Source organism: Rhinoderma darwinii, chromosome 2, assembly GCF_050947455.1.
Source record: "Rhinoderma darwinii isolate aRhiDar2 chromosome 2, aRhiDar2.hap1, whole genome shotgun sequence".
In the NCBI taxonomy this organism is placed as follows: Eukaryota; Metazoa; Chordata; class Amphibia; order Anura; family Rhinodermatidae; genus Rhinoderma; species Rhinoderma darwinii.
Window position 1 is genome coordinate 95,123,827 of NC_134688.1, and position 17,530 is coordinate 95,141,356.

Here is a 17,530-nt window from a genome sequence, read left to right on the forward strand (position 1 = left end):
CTTTAAAAAAAAAAGAAAAAAGTAACCAACGTATACCAACCCAACGAAAGCCAAAAGGCCTCTTTTGGCCTCCGTCACGCTAATGCATCTTATAGAAATATTTAGTGTGTACGTTAATACATGCTAAATGTAGGGCAAAAACAGGATGTGAATGGGGCTTATAGTATAATCATATAGTCATAACTTCACCATATTCATTAGAAAACAGATGTTAATTTATTAACGTAAGTAAAGATCTGGAAACAGCTAAATTATGAAAGGTTTGCCATATTATACTGCAATAAACGACTCTTCAGCTCACCTATGGGACAAAGCACAAAGAGGACAACTATGATTGAGGTGAAGGATGTTCAGTCCCTAAGGCATCATGCACATGTCCATATTACGGCTCTGTCTTGCACCGACAGAAGTGCATGGGGCCTTAAAGGACTTCTGTATGCCTCAGATTTCATAATGAGGCATATGCAGGTTATACCGTACGAATCGGACAGAAAAAAATAACATGCCCTACAAGAAATATATTAACATACGTCTGTTGGTGTAATTCTTTATACTATCATACTGACATGAATAGCGCGGTCTCCCTGATTTCAACAATGACCCCCCCTCATTCCAGAGATACAGCCCACAGTTGTATTGGCTCCCTATTTGCTAACTTGCTCTAGCTGGCTGACGGGGTGGAGCTAGCATTCCTGCCTCTGATGCTGACCAATCAGCTGCGTAAGGGCTTATTCAGACGAATGTAGGAAAACTCGGATGAGAAAAACGGCCGTTTTTACGTCTGCTTTTCTCCCGTGCGGGTCCTGCTTTCACAAATCCGTATAGACTTGAGTCTATGGAGGGATCCGTGAAAACAGAAGAAAGTAGGACATGTTCTATTTTTCAACGGACCCTTCACATGGTCCGTTGAAACAACAGCCGCGTGAATAGCCCCATTGAAATACATGCGTCCCTGTGACGGCTGTATTTTTACCGGCCGTCACATGGACGTACTCAACGTTCGTGTGAATAAGCCCTAATATTAAGGAAATCCTGAAAACATTACCGGTTAAGGAACTTCAGGATTGAAATTGAGAAATACTGCTGGAGAAAATTCATCCTATAATCTGACTGGCTACAAGCTGCTCTATATTTGCCCAATTTAACATGAAAGTTGAATGTTTACGGAGTCTTATGGAATCAATAGTAATACCTGAGTATTACCAATTGCACATGCACAAATCCTGCTTTATGGCTGTACAAGTATTACGGTGCATGTAAACCCTCCGGGTCAGAGAGCAGACTTCCAGACCTTGGTCCTCACTCGGTTATGGTAACAATTAAGTTATGAACCTGGACATATTTCTACAATTAGGATGATGTGGCGTGTATTACGATGGGTCAGGAATTATGCTTTGATATGCTCCTTAAGGCTGGGTTCACACGACCTATTTTCAGGCGTAAACGAGGCGTATTATGCCTCATTTTACGCCTGAAAATAGGGCTACAATACGTCGGCAAACATCTGCCCATTCATTTGAATGGGTTTGCCGAAGTATTGTGCAGACGACATGTAATTTACGCGTCGTCGTTTGACAGCTGTCAAACGACGACGCGTAAATTGACTGCCTCGGCAAAGAAGTGCAGGACACTTCTTTGCCACGTAAATTGAGCCGTTCTTCATTGAACTCAATGAAGAGCAGCTCAAGATATACGAGCGTCACAGACTCCTCGTATATTACGAGGAGGAGCATTTACGGCTGAAACGACGCAGCTGTTTTCTTCTGAAAACAGTCTGTCATTTCAGCCGTAAATGACAGCTAGCGTGTGAACATACCCTAATAGTCTTGAAACCTTTACTTGCCACATTTGACTGATACACATGTAGAAATCAGGATATGTTCACATGCTTACTGAAAATACGATGATTTTCAGACGTTTTTTTAGCATTTTTCGCTGCGTTTTTTACGGCCGATTTTGAAGCTGTTTTTCTATAGCCAATAAAAAACGGCTCCAAAAACTGCTAAAAAATTACATGCATTTCTTTTTTGCAGGCGTTTTTTTTACGCGGCCATTTTTAAAAATGGCTGCGTAAAAAAACGGCCAGTTGGAACAGAACGCTGTTTTTCCCATTGAAGTCAATGGACAGATGTTTGGAGGCGTTCTGCTTCAAAACACCCGAAAATAAGCCGTGTGAACATACCCTTACAAGTAAAGGTTGAATAAGGAAAACCTCACTCACTTCTCTTCTGCAATCTCATATTAGATGATATTAGAAATCTGGTAACTATAATATCATGTAAATTAGCAGACTTCATTTTTGTATTGATACAATATTTATCATTGTGGAAAAACAAGTATATTTAATATAAAATATGCAGAGATCAGCGCAAACATCATGCAATCTGTTTTCCCCTATTTGTCTGTAGTTCACTGATTCAATTGAACATATTAAACAACTATTCTCAATAAAAACCACAAATTAGACTGCTGAAAATACAATTGACAAGAGCAACCACAAGATAGAGCTTTTTCATTTCCCTTCCTATACTGCCCCCTTGTGGTTCAAAATTATATATTTTTTCAGATATGCACAAATAAAGGCAAACGCATAGAAACACATAATTTGATAGCATTAAAAAAAAAACTACCAGTACATCCTATCTGCTCCTTTTGTGTGTACTGTATATTGTTATACATATATACAGTAAAATATAACTTTCATTTGTATAATAGTTATATATCCCTCCTGTTTTTCATTTTTAAAGGGTAACTAAAGGTTTGACAAACTTCTGACATGTCAGAAGTTTTGACTGGTGGGGATCCGAACCCTGAGACCCCCCCACCAATCGCTAAAATGAAGCGGCAGAAGTGTTCGTGTGAGCGCTCAGCCGCTACGTGTCTGTTCAGCTTTTTCCGGAAATCAATGTATCAGAGTCTATGAGGCCGTACTCCAATACGTCGGCTTTCCGGAAAAAGCTGAACAGAAACGAAGCGGCTGGGTGCCCACACAAGCGCTTCTGCAGCTTCATTTTAGCGATTGGTGGGGGACTCAGTGTTCGGATTCCCACCAATCAAAACTTCTGACATATCAGAATTTTGTCAATCGTTTAGTTACCCTTTAACATTTTCAACAATAGCCAAGCTGTATGTCTGTCCCAAGCATTCGTAAATGCTTCAAAGGGGTTTTCCAGTCCATCAAATCTTTTGCAAACAGCTGACAATGGTATAAAAAAAACGGACTAATGGTCCCGTTACCCATATCCCGCTTCTCCTGCACGACAATTACTTGAGCCCCACCAGTCTTTATTTACCTTGATCCTGCGATGATGTGTAGTATGGACTAGGATTGTCACGATACCAGAATTTGGACTTCGATACCGATACTTTGTAGTATTGCGATTCTCGATACCAAAACAATACTTTGCCAACAATAATAACAATAATAATAATAAAAAAAAGTCCTTTTATTTTCTGATGTGAGGCACGAGGTGTGATGAATTTTGAACCTTCATGTGCCTCACATTAATAGTAATTAACCCCATCATGTTTCTCACTGTCACAATGGACAACATTGGGTTAATGTGTGAGGTGAATGATGGGGTTAATTACTCTAAATGTGAAGAACATGGAAGTACTAAATTCATAACACCTCGTGCCTCACATTAACCCCTTCCCGACATCCGCCGTATATATACAGCGCACGCCAGGTGGGGGAATATGGAGCGGGCTCACAGGCTGAGTCCGCTCCATAGAGCAAGTGTGTCGGCTGTGTGTTTAACCCGTTAAATGCCGCGTTCAATAGAGATCGCGGCATTTAAATTACTAAAAATAGGGGGGCGACCCCCTGTAACGTCTCAACGGCCCCCCCGCGGCGAGATCGGGGGGAGTCGTTGGTTCACACGGCTGCCTGGGGGTCTGACTAAGTCCCCTAGGTCCGCCATCTTGGTACTCCTATGAAGCTCTGCCTCCGGCAGGGCTTCATAGGGGACTGTCAGGATCACGATATACTGCAATACATTAGTATTGCAGTATATCGTGCAAGCGATCTAACGATCGCTGGTTGAAGTCCCCTAGGGGGACCAATAAAAAATGAAAAAATGAGTTAAATAAAGTTGTTTTTTTTGTGTAAAAAAAAATAAAAATTCAAAGTTCAAAAAACCCCCCTTTTCCCATTTTCCCCCTAGAGCATAGTAAAAAAAATAAATAAATAAACATAATTGGTATCAGCGCGTCCGTAAAAGTCTGAACTATCACAATATATAATTATTTAACCCGCACGGTGAACACCGTAAAAAGAAAAAATTGTAAACGCCTGAATCTCTATTTTTTGTTCACCTAATCTCCCACAAAAAAATGAAATAAAAAGTGATCAAACGTCACATTTACACCAAAATGATATTATTAAAAACTACAGCTTATCCCGCAAAAAATAAGCCCTCATACCACTTAATCGACGGAAAAATAAAGAAGTTACGGCTCTCGAAATTTGGCAAAACAAAATAAATTTTCTTTTTTACACTTAAGTTTTTACTTGTAAAAGTAGTAAAATATATAAAAACCTACACATATTTGGTATCGGCGTAATCGTATTGACCCATAGAATAAAATGAATATGTTGTTTTAATTGTACAGTGAATTCCGTAAAAATGGCGCGCAAAAAACCATGGCGGAATTGCTGTTTTTTTCATTTTCTACCCCACAAATAATTTTTTTCCCGTTTCCTAGTACATTATACGGCAAAATAAATGGTGCTACGAAAAACTACAACTTGTCTCGCAAAAATAAAGCCCTCATAGTACTGTATCGACGGAAAAATAAAGGCGTTATGGCCTTTGGAATCTGGGGAGGGAAAAACGAAAATGAAAATCTGAAAAAGGGCTGCGGCGTGAAAGGGTTAATAAGTGAAAGAAAGCAGTTTTTATTTTATTTTATTTACAGCGTACGCATCATAAACTACACTATAAATTTGTTGTGCAGGTTATTACGGTTGTGACTATACCAATTATGTGTATATTTTATGTATTGAGTCTTTCTTTTTTTACATTTTTTTTTTCTATTTAATATTAGTTTACTTTTTTTTACTTTTTTATTTTTAAACTTTAATGTACTGGCACACACCGTGTTCCAAATTATCATGCACATTGGATTTAAGTGTCATAAACATTTAATTATTAGTTTTTCAATTAAACTCATGGATGGTATTGTGTCTTAGGGTATGTTCACACGATGAGAGGCATTTACGTGTGAAAAGACAGACTGTTAACAGCTGCCTCGTTTCACACGTAAATGCTTCTCCTCGCATTTTGCGAGCCGTCTGAGACGCTCGTAAATCTTGAGCTGTGCTTCATTGAGTTCAATGAAGAACAGCTCAAATTACGTGGCAAAGAAGTGCCCTGCACTTCTTTGCCGAGGCAGTCCATTTACGCGTCGTCGTTTGACAGCAGTCAAACGACGACGCGTAAATGACAGGTCGTCTGCACAATACGTCGGCAAACCCATTCAAATGAATGGGCAGATGTTTGCCGACGTATTGTAGCCCTATTTTCAGACGTAAAACGAGGCATAATACGCCTCGTTTACGTCTGAAAATAGGTCGTGTGAACCCAGTCTTAGGGCTCTTTGGATCATTGTAATCAATCTCAGACACCTGCGATAATTAGTTTGCCAGGTGTGCCCAATCAAAGGAAAACTACTTAAGAAGGACGTTCCACATTATTAAGCAGGCCACAGGTTTCAAGCAATATGGGAAAGAAAAAGGATCTCTCTGCTGCCAAAAAGCGTGAAATAGTACAATACCTTGGACAAGGTATGAAAAGATTGGATATTTCAAGAAAACTTAAGCGTGATCATCATACTGTGAAAAGATTTGTGGCTCATACAGAGCACAGACGGGTTCGTTCAGATAAAGGCATAATGAGGAAGGTTTCTGCCAGACAAATTAATAGGATTAGGAGAGCAGCTGCTAAAATGGCATTGCAAAGCAGCAAACAGGTATTTGAAGCCACTGGTGCCTCTGGAGTCCCACGAACCTCAAGGTGTAGGATTCTCCAGAGGTTTGCAAGTGTGCATAAAGCTATTATTTGGCCACCCCTAAACAATGCTCACAAGCAGAAACGGTTGCAGTGGGCTCAGAAATACATGAAGACTAATTTTCAAACCGTGTTGTTTACTGATGAGTGCCGTGCAACCCTGGATGGTCCAGATGGATGGAGTAGTGGATGGTTGGTGAATGGCCACCATGTCCCAACAAGGCTGCGACGTCAGCAAGGAGGTGGCGGAGTCATGTTTTGGGCTGGAATCATGGGGAGAAAGCTGGTAGGCCCCTTTAGGGTCCCTGACGGTGTGAAAATGACCTCTGCAAAGTACGTAGAGTTTATGACTGACCACTTTCTTCCATGGTACAAAAAGAAGAATCGTGCCTTCCGTAGCAAAATTATCTTCATGCATGACAATGCACCATCTCATGCTGCAAAGAATACCTCTGTGTCATCGGCTGCTATGGGCATAAAAGGAGAGAAACTCATGGTGTGGCCCCCATGTTCCCCTGACCTCAACCCTATTGAGAACCTTTGGAGCATCCCCAAGTAAAATATCTATGAGGGTGGGAGGCAGTTCACATCAAAACAGAAGCTCTGGGAGGCTAATCTGACATCCTCCAAAGATATTCAAGCAGAAACTGTCCAAATACTCACAAATTCAATGGATGCAAGAATTGTGAAGGTGATATCAATGAAGGGGTCCTATGTTAACATGTAACTTGGCCTGTTAAGTTTTTTTTGATTGAAAGGGCTTTTGATTTCTGTAAATATGACCTCCTGATGCTGCAAATTCAACAAATTACCATAGTTTAGTTCTCTTTACAACCTTTAAAATGTTTTGATCTATGTTGTGCATAATAATGTGAAACAGTGCATTTTGAGGTTTTTACTTCTAAAAAAAACAAACCTGTTATCATTAGGAGATTTGTTCAATAAAATTTGCATTATACTCCAACGGTTGATGGCTTGAAGATTATACTGACTGTCATTTGCATCAACTATTTAGGAAAATCAGCGAAAAATAACATTTGCATAATAATTTGGAACGCGGTGTATATATATATGTCAGTACATTAGCCTGTGTACGGATAGTACACAGGCAGTTGTTAGGACATACCAAAGTATGCCCTAACAACAGGAAATATGGTCAGACAGCCCTGGGGTCCTTCGTGCAACCCTAGTATGTAGCAGTGACGTCAACCCCACTGACATCACCGCTGCGGCCAGTTATTGGTTGCAGCGGTCACATGTCGAGATGTCACATTATAGCTTGAGCCGGGTAACAAAAGATCGGCGGGGGAACAGGGAAGCGATGGTGTCAGAGCAGAAGGAGATGGGTAAGGGGGGTACTACTCCTTTTGAAACTTTATACTATTGTTAGCCGTTTGCAAAAAAAATCAAGGAATTGGAAAACCCCTTTAACTGCATGTGTCCTCTCTATAGCTGCCGAAAGACCATGGATCTATCACCCTTTATGAAAATAAGTTTTTCTTAGTGTAAGGCTAGCGTCACACGAGCTTTTCCGTTTTGCACATGTAAAAAGCGTGTTATTCTTGCGTTGCAGTTCTGTGTGGCATCCGTGTACGGTGCGTATCTGCATTTTTTTATGCGCGTCTGTCATTTGTATGTCATGCGTTTCTTACGTCTGCAATTAAAACTGAAGGAGGTGTTTTTTTTTCCCTCATCATTTTGTAAGCAACTCGTACGTGAATCACGGACAGCACATGGATGACGTCCGTGTGCTGTCCGTTGTTATCACGCACCAATTGACTTCAATGGGCTGCGCAAAAACGAACAAAAATAGAACCTGCAGTAGCGCAAAAACTAACAAAAATAGAACCTGCGGTAAGTTTCACGCAGCGGACGCATGCTACATGAAAAACAATGCATGTCTGAATAGCCCCATTGAATTACATAGGTCCATGTGACGGCCATTGTTTTTACGTAAAATACGCTCGTGTGAATCAGGCCTTACATTTCATTCTTCCTCCCTACAAATTCAATGTGTGCCCCCTTGTCATAAAAAAACTCTTCTTGAAAATACTGCCTTCCTGAACTTTATTAAAGGGTAACTAAACATTCAACAAATTTCTAACATGTCATAGTGAGCACTGAGACCCATAGAGCGCTTCTACCGCTTCATTTTAGCGATTGGTGGGGGTCTCAGTGCTCGGACCCCCACCAATCAAAACTTATGACACTATAACATGTCACTATAACATGTCAGAAGTTTGAACGTTTAGTTACCCTCTAGGGCCGTTGCATTAAAATGTGAAAAACACTGTTGTGCTGCAGTACTGAGAGGTTCTGATGATATTTTCTGTTCACATTTTTTTTCAGGAGCATTGTTGGTATGGAGAGTTTACATGGGTTCACATTACCAAATACATAAATGTCCCCCACATTTACACACACAACTGCTACTATTAAACCATGTAGGATGTGAATAGTGGTGTATTTATTGATTTTGATTGACACAAGGTCTCAATGAAAACACTGAACCTGATAGAAACCAGAAAGAACAGATTGCCATCAGAATCTGAGAAGTGCAGCCTCAGGCTTTCGCCTGTAACTTAAAGCAGTTATAGCTCAGCGTAAACGTCAGTGGTGTATCATCATATGGGCAGTTCAGGTGACCACCCGGGGCTCACGGCTCCCAGGGGGCCCATGGCCACCCGAACTGCACATCATTTAAAAAAAATCACATTGCAGCGCGCTATCGCCGCTAATGGGGAGGAGGGGGTCTGGGAGGGAATAGGGCCACTGCTAATGGGGAGGGCAGGGCCGCACCGTCCACCCTGCTGCCTATCTGAGGGGGTGCCGGCGCAACTGAAACCAGCCGCCTCCACCACCTCCTGCACTAATTGTACCTGTGTCTATAGAACCCAGGTACAATTACATGCAAAAGCACTGAATGGCCAGGTATGTTCCGTGCCCGACCAATTCACCACTTCCGTTGTTGAAGGGCGCTGATTAACGGGGCATGTCATTCTGACATGCCAATCAGCGCCTTTCAATGACGCAAGCGGCGCAAATGCGATATCGTGTCACTCAGCCCCAGCATTGACACAGGACGGCGGGGGAACGGGATCACGGTGAGTATGTAAAGTTTGTCATTTTCAACTAAAAAGTGTGGGCCGCATTATCTACAGGAGGGGGAGCTATATGTGGAGCACAATCTACAGGGGAGGCTTTATGTGGGACACAATCTACAGGGGGACTATATGTAAGGCGCTATATGTAGAGCGCCATCTACAGGGGGCTGTATGTGGGGCACAATCTACAAGGGAGGCTTTATGTGGGACACAATCTATAGGGGGACCCGATGTAGGGTGCTACATGTAGAGCGCCATCTACAGGGGGCTGTATGTTGGGCACAATCTACAGGGGAAGCTTTATGTGGTACACAATCTAAAGTGGGACTATATGTAGGGCACTATATACAGGGTGCGCTTTATGTAGAGCGCAATCTACAGGGGGCTATATGTGGAGCAAAATCTGCAGGGGAGGCTTTTTGTGGGGCACAATCTACAAGGGGACTGTGTGTGTGTGTGTGTGTGTGTGTGTGTGTGTGTGTGCGTGCGTCACGAAGGGTCTGTGGACCCACTGGGCTGTACCGCCTTGGCGGTAAGGCAGCTGACCAACAGGGAGCAGGTGATTGTCTATAGTTCTATAGGTACCTGTGGCAGCTCAGACAGCAGCAGGGCAGGCTCGGCTGGGACTTAGGTAGGAGGCGGACGTCAGGCGAGGTGAAGCAGGTCAGACGTGGATGTAGCGCAGCACGACTTTGGCACAGCTCCGTGCTAGACCAGGAAGGTATGGATTGCTAGGAACAGGAACTGGAAACAAGTATAGGTACAGGGACAGGGACTGGAACAGGGACTGGAACAGGAAACACACTAGGAGGCTATCACATGGATAAACTATAGGGAACACAACAACGCTCAGGCATAGAACTAGGGGACTGGACCCCTCTTATAGTCCAGGGTACTCACGGGTCAAAGTTCATCCATGAAGTCCGGTGCGCGCGCTGCCCCTTTAAGAGCAGGCACGAGCCTGCGCGCGCACCCTATGGGATCCGGCAGAGGTAAGTGGACACGAGCGCTGGCGTCTCCTGAGGAGGCTGGGGCCAGCGCTTGCCGACTCGTGGCTGCGGCTGTCAGGGGGAGGTTGGAGCTGACAGCCCGCAGCCACGGACATTACAGTATCCCCCCTCTTAAGCCCCCTCTTCTTGGGACCAGAGCGAGAGAGAAACTTCTTCAGAAGAGTAGGGGCATTGAGGTTCTCCTCTGGCTCCCAGGACCTCTCTTCAGGACCAAACCCCCTCCAATCCACCAAATAAAATGTCTTCCTCTTACTCTCCTGGTGTCCAAGACCTCCTTGACCTCAAAGATGTCCGAGGGGCCGCTGGAGGCAACCGCAGGGCTGGGAGTCTTGGAATAGCGTTTCAGGATCACAGGTTTCAGGAGGGAGACATGGAAGGAGTTGGGAATCCTGAGGGTAGGAGGCAGCCGAAGCTTGTAGGTGACAGGATTGCTCTGCTGCAGAACCTCAAATGGTCCGAGGAACCTGGGGGCAAATTTACATGATGGCACCCTCAGTCAGATATTCATGGACGACAGCCAGACCTTAGTGCCAGGAAGAAACCAAGGAGGCTCTCTTCTTCTTGTGTCAACCTTCCATTTCATGCGGTCCACTGCCATTAGGATGGAGGATCGAGTCTGCTGCCAGATCTTCAAAAAGTCTCTAAACATGGAGTCAGCCGCAGGTACCTCGGAAGTATCAGGCACCGGGAGAGGAATTCGTGGGTGCTGGCCGTAGGCAATGCAGTACGGTGTATTCCTAGTAGACCCGATGGTGTGATTATTGTAGGCGAACTCTGCCCACGGGAGCAGCTGCACCCAGTCATCATTCTGTTTGGAGATGAAGTGGCGTATGTAGTTCTCCAAAATCTGGTTGATCCTCTCGACCTGACCATTAGACTGAGGGTGGAAGGCAGAAGAAAAGTCCAACTTCACACCAAGAAGTCCGCAGAGGGCTCTCCAGAACCTCGAGGTAAACTGAGCCCCCCAATCAGACATAATATGCTGCGGCAAGCCGTGCAGGCGGAAGATGTGTTGGATAAATAACTTGGCCAACTGAGGGGCAGAAGGAAGACCGGTCAGAGGAACGAAGTGGGCCATCTTCGAAAACCGGTCCACCACCACCCAGACAGCACTGCATCCAGCAGAGAGAGGCAGGTCCGTGATAAAGTCCATCGCTATATGCTGCCAGGGAGCATTGGGCACAGGCAATGGCTGGAGCAGACCAGCAGGTCTGGAGTGGGTGGCCTTGTTGGCTGCACATACAGCATAGGAAGAAACGAAGTCCACAATATCCTTGGGCAGAGTGGGCCACCAGAAATGATGAGCAATCAAATCCCGGGTCTTACGTTACCCCGCGTAACCTGCTAGTCTAGAGGAGTGACCCCAGCGGAGGATTCTTCCACGATCAGCCAGGCGCACAAAAGTCCTCCCTGGAGGAATGTCCCCAATTTGCAGGGGATTCACCGAGACAATGCAAGATGGATCGATAATGTTCTGTGGACTCTTAATGGTGTCTTCTGTCTCGAAAGACCTGGACAAGACATCGGCCCTCACATTCTTGTCGGCCAGGCGATAATGAAGCTCAAACTGTAACCTTGCAAAGAACAGTGACCACCTGGCCTGACGAGGGTTCAGCCGTTGGGCCTTCTGGAGGTAGGTCAGATTCTTGTGGTCCGTAAAAATCAAGATCGGATGAGCTGCACCCTCTAGTAGATGTCTCCACTCCTCCAGAGCGAATTTGATGGCCAGTATCTCCCGATCCACAATCGTGTAGTTGCGTTCTGCGGAAGAGAAGAGCTTGGAAAAGTATCCACATACCCTTGACTTGCCTTTGGGACCTCTCTGGAACAGGAGTGCACCAGGACCGACAGAGGATGCGTCCACCTCTAACGAGAACTGCAGAGAGACATCCGGATTATGGAGGATAGAGGCTGACGCGAAGGCACTCTTCAGGCTATTGAATGCGGACTCTGCCTCGGGAGTCCACACCTTGGCATTCATACCCTTCTTAGTAAGGTTAGAGATGGGAGAAGTCAGTGAGGAGAAGTTCGGAATAAACTGCCTGTAAAAATTAGCAAATCCCAAAAAGCGCTGTATGGCCCTCAAGCCTTGAGGGTGTGGCCACTCCAGGACAGACTTTACCTTTTCAGGGTCCATCTCGAGACCACGATTCGAGACGATGTAGCCCAGAAAGGGTAGAGCATCCTTGTCAAATACGCACTTCTCCAACTAGGCGTACGGACGATTCTCCCATAACCGTAGCAGAACCTGACGGACATGTCTCTGGTGCGTCATAGGATCTGGGGAGAAAATCAAGATGTCATCAAGATAGACTACTACACAAACATAAAGGAGGTCACGGAAAATGTCATTCACAAACTCCTGGAAGACCCCGGGGGCATTACGCAGGCCGAAGGGCATTACTAGATACTCATAGTGTCCATCACGGGTGTTAAATGCAGTCTTCCATTCATCACCCTGACAAATCCGGATTAGATTGTCAGCCCCACACAGGTCTAGTTTAGAAAAAAAATTTGCACCGCGTATACGATCAAACAGCTTGGAGATCAGTGGCAACGGATATTTATTCTTTACCGTGATCTGGTTGAGACGATGGTAGTCGATGCAAGGACGAAGAGAGCCATCTTTCTTTTTGACAAAGAAGAACCCGGCTCCTGCCGAGGAGGAAGACTTTCGTATGAAGCCCCTTTCTAAGTTCTCTTTCACATAGGAGAACATGGACAGAGTCTCTAGCAAGGAGAGAGGATACACCCTACCATGGGGAAGGGATGCACCAGGGATCAGTTCAATAGGGCAGTCATACGCCCGATGTGAGGACAATGTCTCTGCCTCCCTCTTGCTGAAGACGTCCGAAAATGCAGCATAATGACCCGGCATGCCTGCCAATGTCCGAGGCAGAGAAGGCTGAGCCGAACGAATCTGCTCCAGGCATCGACCTTGACACTCAGGGCCCCACTGGAGAACCTCTCCAGAATTCCAGTCCAGAACTGGGGCATGTGGTCAGAGTCAAGGTAGGCCCAGCAACACAGGGTTAACAGCTTTGGGCAGGACATAGAACGATAGAATTTCAGAGTGAAGGGCTCCCACTTGGAGCCTCAGCGGCTTGATCATGGCTATAACTGGGTCTGGCAGAGGTAGTCCATTTACTGAAGCAACTGTCAACGGGCTCTCCAGATGGGTGGTGAGCAATTGCAGAAGGTCCACCAGATCTCTGCGGATGAAATTAGCAGCGGATCCAGAGTCCAGATACGCAGAGACCTGATGCGTTTTCTCGCCGGACACTATGGTCACAGGTATGGACAATTTAGACGGAAGTCCATCTTTACCCAAGGTCGTCACTCCAAGCAACCCTAGGTTTTGGGGTTTTTGGGGGCACAGGCGCACAGGATGACCATCCAGACCGCAATAAAGACAGAGTCCAGATGTGCATCTGCGTTGTCTCTCTTGAGTAGATAACTTACACTGGTCCGTTATTACCGACTTCTTATGAGGATCGACATCGGGGGACAGCAGGAGTTGCTGCAAAGTAGGAACCAGACTTGGAAGGGCTCTCTCCCATTGAACCTCTTGAAGGCGTTCACGGATCCGTATATCAATCCGGGCAGAGAGAAGGATGATGAGGTCATCCAGGGTAGACGGCAGATCCCGGGCGGGAAGTTCGTCATTAATTCTGGAAGATAGTCCATGTCAGAATGCAGCCATCAGAGCCTCATTGTTCCATAAGAGCTCTCCCACCAGGGTGCGGAAGTGGATGGCGTACTCACTCACGGAGGTGTCTCCTTAGGTTAATTAAAGAGGCCGCTGCAGATGAGACCCGTCCAGACTCCTCAAACACCATGCGAATAGTCCGGAGGAAGGCTTGGAAGTCACGGGTCTCTGGTCCTTGTCTCTCCCAGATGGGGTTCGCCCATGCAAGAGCCTTGCCGGTAAGGAGCGAAATTATGAAAGCGACCCTGGCACCATCACACAAAAAAGTCCTAGCATAGAGGCTGAAATGGATCTGGCATTGATTAAGAAAACCACGACAGGTACTTGCTTCTCCATCATAGCGGTCAGGAAGTGGCAAAGAAACACGTGGGTCAATACTGCCAAGAGGTGTATACTGAGGATCCACATTGCCAGGCGGTGTAGTAGGAGGAACGACAGCTTGTGCCTCCTGCCGACGTGCAAGAATGTTCAATGCCTGGAGGAGTTTATCCTGTAGAGACCGGAGGTCCAGCATATCCGCTCGCATCTCCTGTGACATCGTCATAGTCTTGGATCGACCAGCGGGGTCCATGGCCTGAGCGTACTGTCATGAAGGGTCTGTGGACCCACTGGGCCGTACCGCCTTGGCGGTAAGGCAGCTGGCCAACAGGGAGCAGGTGATTGTCTATAGTTCTATAGGTACCTGTGGCAGCTCAGACAGTAGCAGGGCAGGCTCGGCTGGGACTTCGGTAGCAGGCAGACATCAGGCGAGGTGAAGCAGGTCAGACGTGGATGTAGCGCAGCACGACTTTGGCACAGCTCCGTGCTAAACCAGGAAGGTATGGATTGCTAGGAACAGGAACTGGAAACAAGTATAGGTACAGGGACTGGAACAGGGTCTGGAACAGGAAAGACACTAGGAGGCCATCACATAGACAAGCTATAGGGAACACAACAACGCTCAGGCATAGAACTAGGGGGCTGGACCCCTCTTATAGTCCAGGGTACTCACGGTTCAAAGTTCGTCCATGAGGTCCGGTGCACGCGCTACCCCTTTAAGAGCGGGCACGAGCGTGCGGGATCCGGCAGAGGTGAGTGGACGCGAGCGCTGGCGTCTCCTGAGGAGGAGGCTGGGGCCAGCGCTTGCCGACTCGTGGCTGTGGCTGTCAGGGGGAGGTTGGAGCTGACAGCCCGCAGCCACGGACATCACAGTGTGTGTGTTTGGGACACAGTGTGTGGTGCTATTATAATCAGGGACACAGTGTATGGCGGTATTATAATTAGAGGTTCAGTGTATGGGGCTATTATATATAGGGTCGTATTGTGTGTCACCATGATAACTTCATCTTTGTTTACAGATGCAGAAATGTTTGAAAAGTGAGAAGCTGAAGATATCTGAGCGGAAAACTGCATGTGTCATGGCCGGGAGAAGTCATCATAGAGGTCTGGACCGGATGGAGAAGAAAGGAGAAAAAGAAGAACTAGAATCTGAAATGAAGTCACCGGTGAGTCCCTTAATGTAAATGTTTATTCTGCCTCTTATCAGTACCGTAGTCACTGTATGATCTGCAGTGAGATGATGGGTGGTATGAATTTTTTTGGGGGGAAACAGCAACTCCCAGTATATCCTTACCATTTTTCGGGCCATGCTGGGAGCTGTAGTTTTATCCGTACAAATCTATCTGTCAGGGGTTGCACTAAATTGAGCTGTATTTTTGCTTGTGCTGTATTTGTGTGATGAGCTTTGTTCTGGTGCTGTATATATCTACTGAGCTTTGTTCTGGTGTTGTATATATGTACTGAGCTTGGTTATTGAGCTGTATTTATGTACTGAGCTTAGTTCTGGTGTTGTATTTATGTACTGAGCTTTGTTCTGGTGCTGTATATATGTACTGAGCTTGGGTCTGGTGTTGTATATATGTACTGAGGTTGGTTCTGGTGTTGCATATATGTACTGAGCTTGAATCTTGGATCTGGTGTTGTATTTATCTGCTGAGCTTGGTTCTGGTGTTGTGTATATATATATATATATATATATATATATATATATATATATATATATATATATATATATATATATATACATACATACGGAGCTTTGTTCTGGTGTTTTATATATATATATACAAATATACAGTACCGTTCAAAAGTTTGGGGTCACCCAGACAATTTTGTGTTTTCCATGAAAACTCACACTTCTATTTATCAAATGAGTTGCAAAATGACTAGAAAATATAGTCAAGACATTGACAAGGTTAGAAATAATTATTTTTATTTCAAATAATAATTTTCTCCTTCAAACTTTGCTTTCGTCAAAGAATGCTCCATTTGCAGCAATTACAGCATTGCAGACCTTTGGCATTCTAGCTGTTAATTTGCTGAGGTAATCGGGAGAAATTTCACCCCATGCTTCCAGAAGCCCCTCCCACAAGTTGGATTGGCTTGATGGGCACTTCTTGCGTACCATACGGTCAAGCTGCTCCCACAACAGCTCTATGGGGTTGAGATCTGGTGACTGCGCTGGCCACTCCATTACAGATAGAATACCAGCTGCCTGCTTCTTCCCTAAATAGTTCTTGCATAATTTGGAGGTGTGCTTTGGGTCATTGTCCTGTTGTAGGATGAAATTGGCACCAATCAAGCGCTGTCCACAGAGTATGGCATGGCGTTGCAAAATGGAGTGATAGCCTTCCTTATTCAAAATCCCTTTTACCTTGTACAAATCTCCCACTTTACCAGCACTAAAGCAACCCCAGACCATCACATTACCTCCACCATGCTTGAAAGATGGCGTCAGGCACTCTTCCAGCATCTTTTCAGTTGTTCTGCGTCTCACAAATGTTCTTCTGTGTGATCCAAACACCTCAAACTTCGATTTGTCTGTCCATAACACTTTTCTTCCTCTGTCCAATGTCTGTGTGCTTTTGCCCATATTATGCTTTTCCTTTTATTAGCCAGTCTCAGATATGGCTTTTTCTTTGCCACTCTGCCCTGAAGGCCAGCATCCCGGAGTCGCCTCTTCACTGTAGACGTTGACACTGGCGTTTTGCGGGTACTATTTAATAAAGCTGCCAGTTGAGGACCTGTGAGGTATCTATTTCTCAAACTAGAGACTCTTCATAATATTTAGAGAGTCTCTCATGACTGGTATAGTGCCAAGGGACTGGCGCAGGGCAAATGTGGTGCCTATTTTCAAAAAGGGCTCTAGGTCTTCGCCGGGTAATTATAGACCAGTAAGCTTAACATCAATTGTGGGGAAAATGTTTGAGGGGCTATTGAGGGACTATATACAGAATTATGTGACAATAAATAGTATTATAAGAGACAGCCAGCACGGTTTTACAAAGGACAGAAGCTGTCAAACCAACCTGATTTGTTTTTATGAAGAGGTAAGCAGAAGCCTAGACAGAGGGGCTGCTGTGGATATAGTGTTTTTGGACTTTCCAAAGGCATTTGACACTGTCCCCCATAGACGTCTAATGGGTAAATTAAGGACTATAGGTTTAGAAAGTATAGTTTGTAATTGGATTGAGAATTGGCTCAAGGACCGTATCCAGAGAATTGTGGTCAATGATTCCTACTCTGAATGGTCCCCAGTTATAAGTGGTGTACCCCAGGGTTCAGTGCTGGGACCACTATTATTCAACTTATTTAATAATGATATAGAGGATGGTATTAATAGCACTATTTCTATTTTTGCAGATGACACCAAGCTAT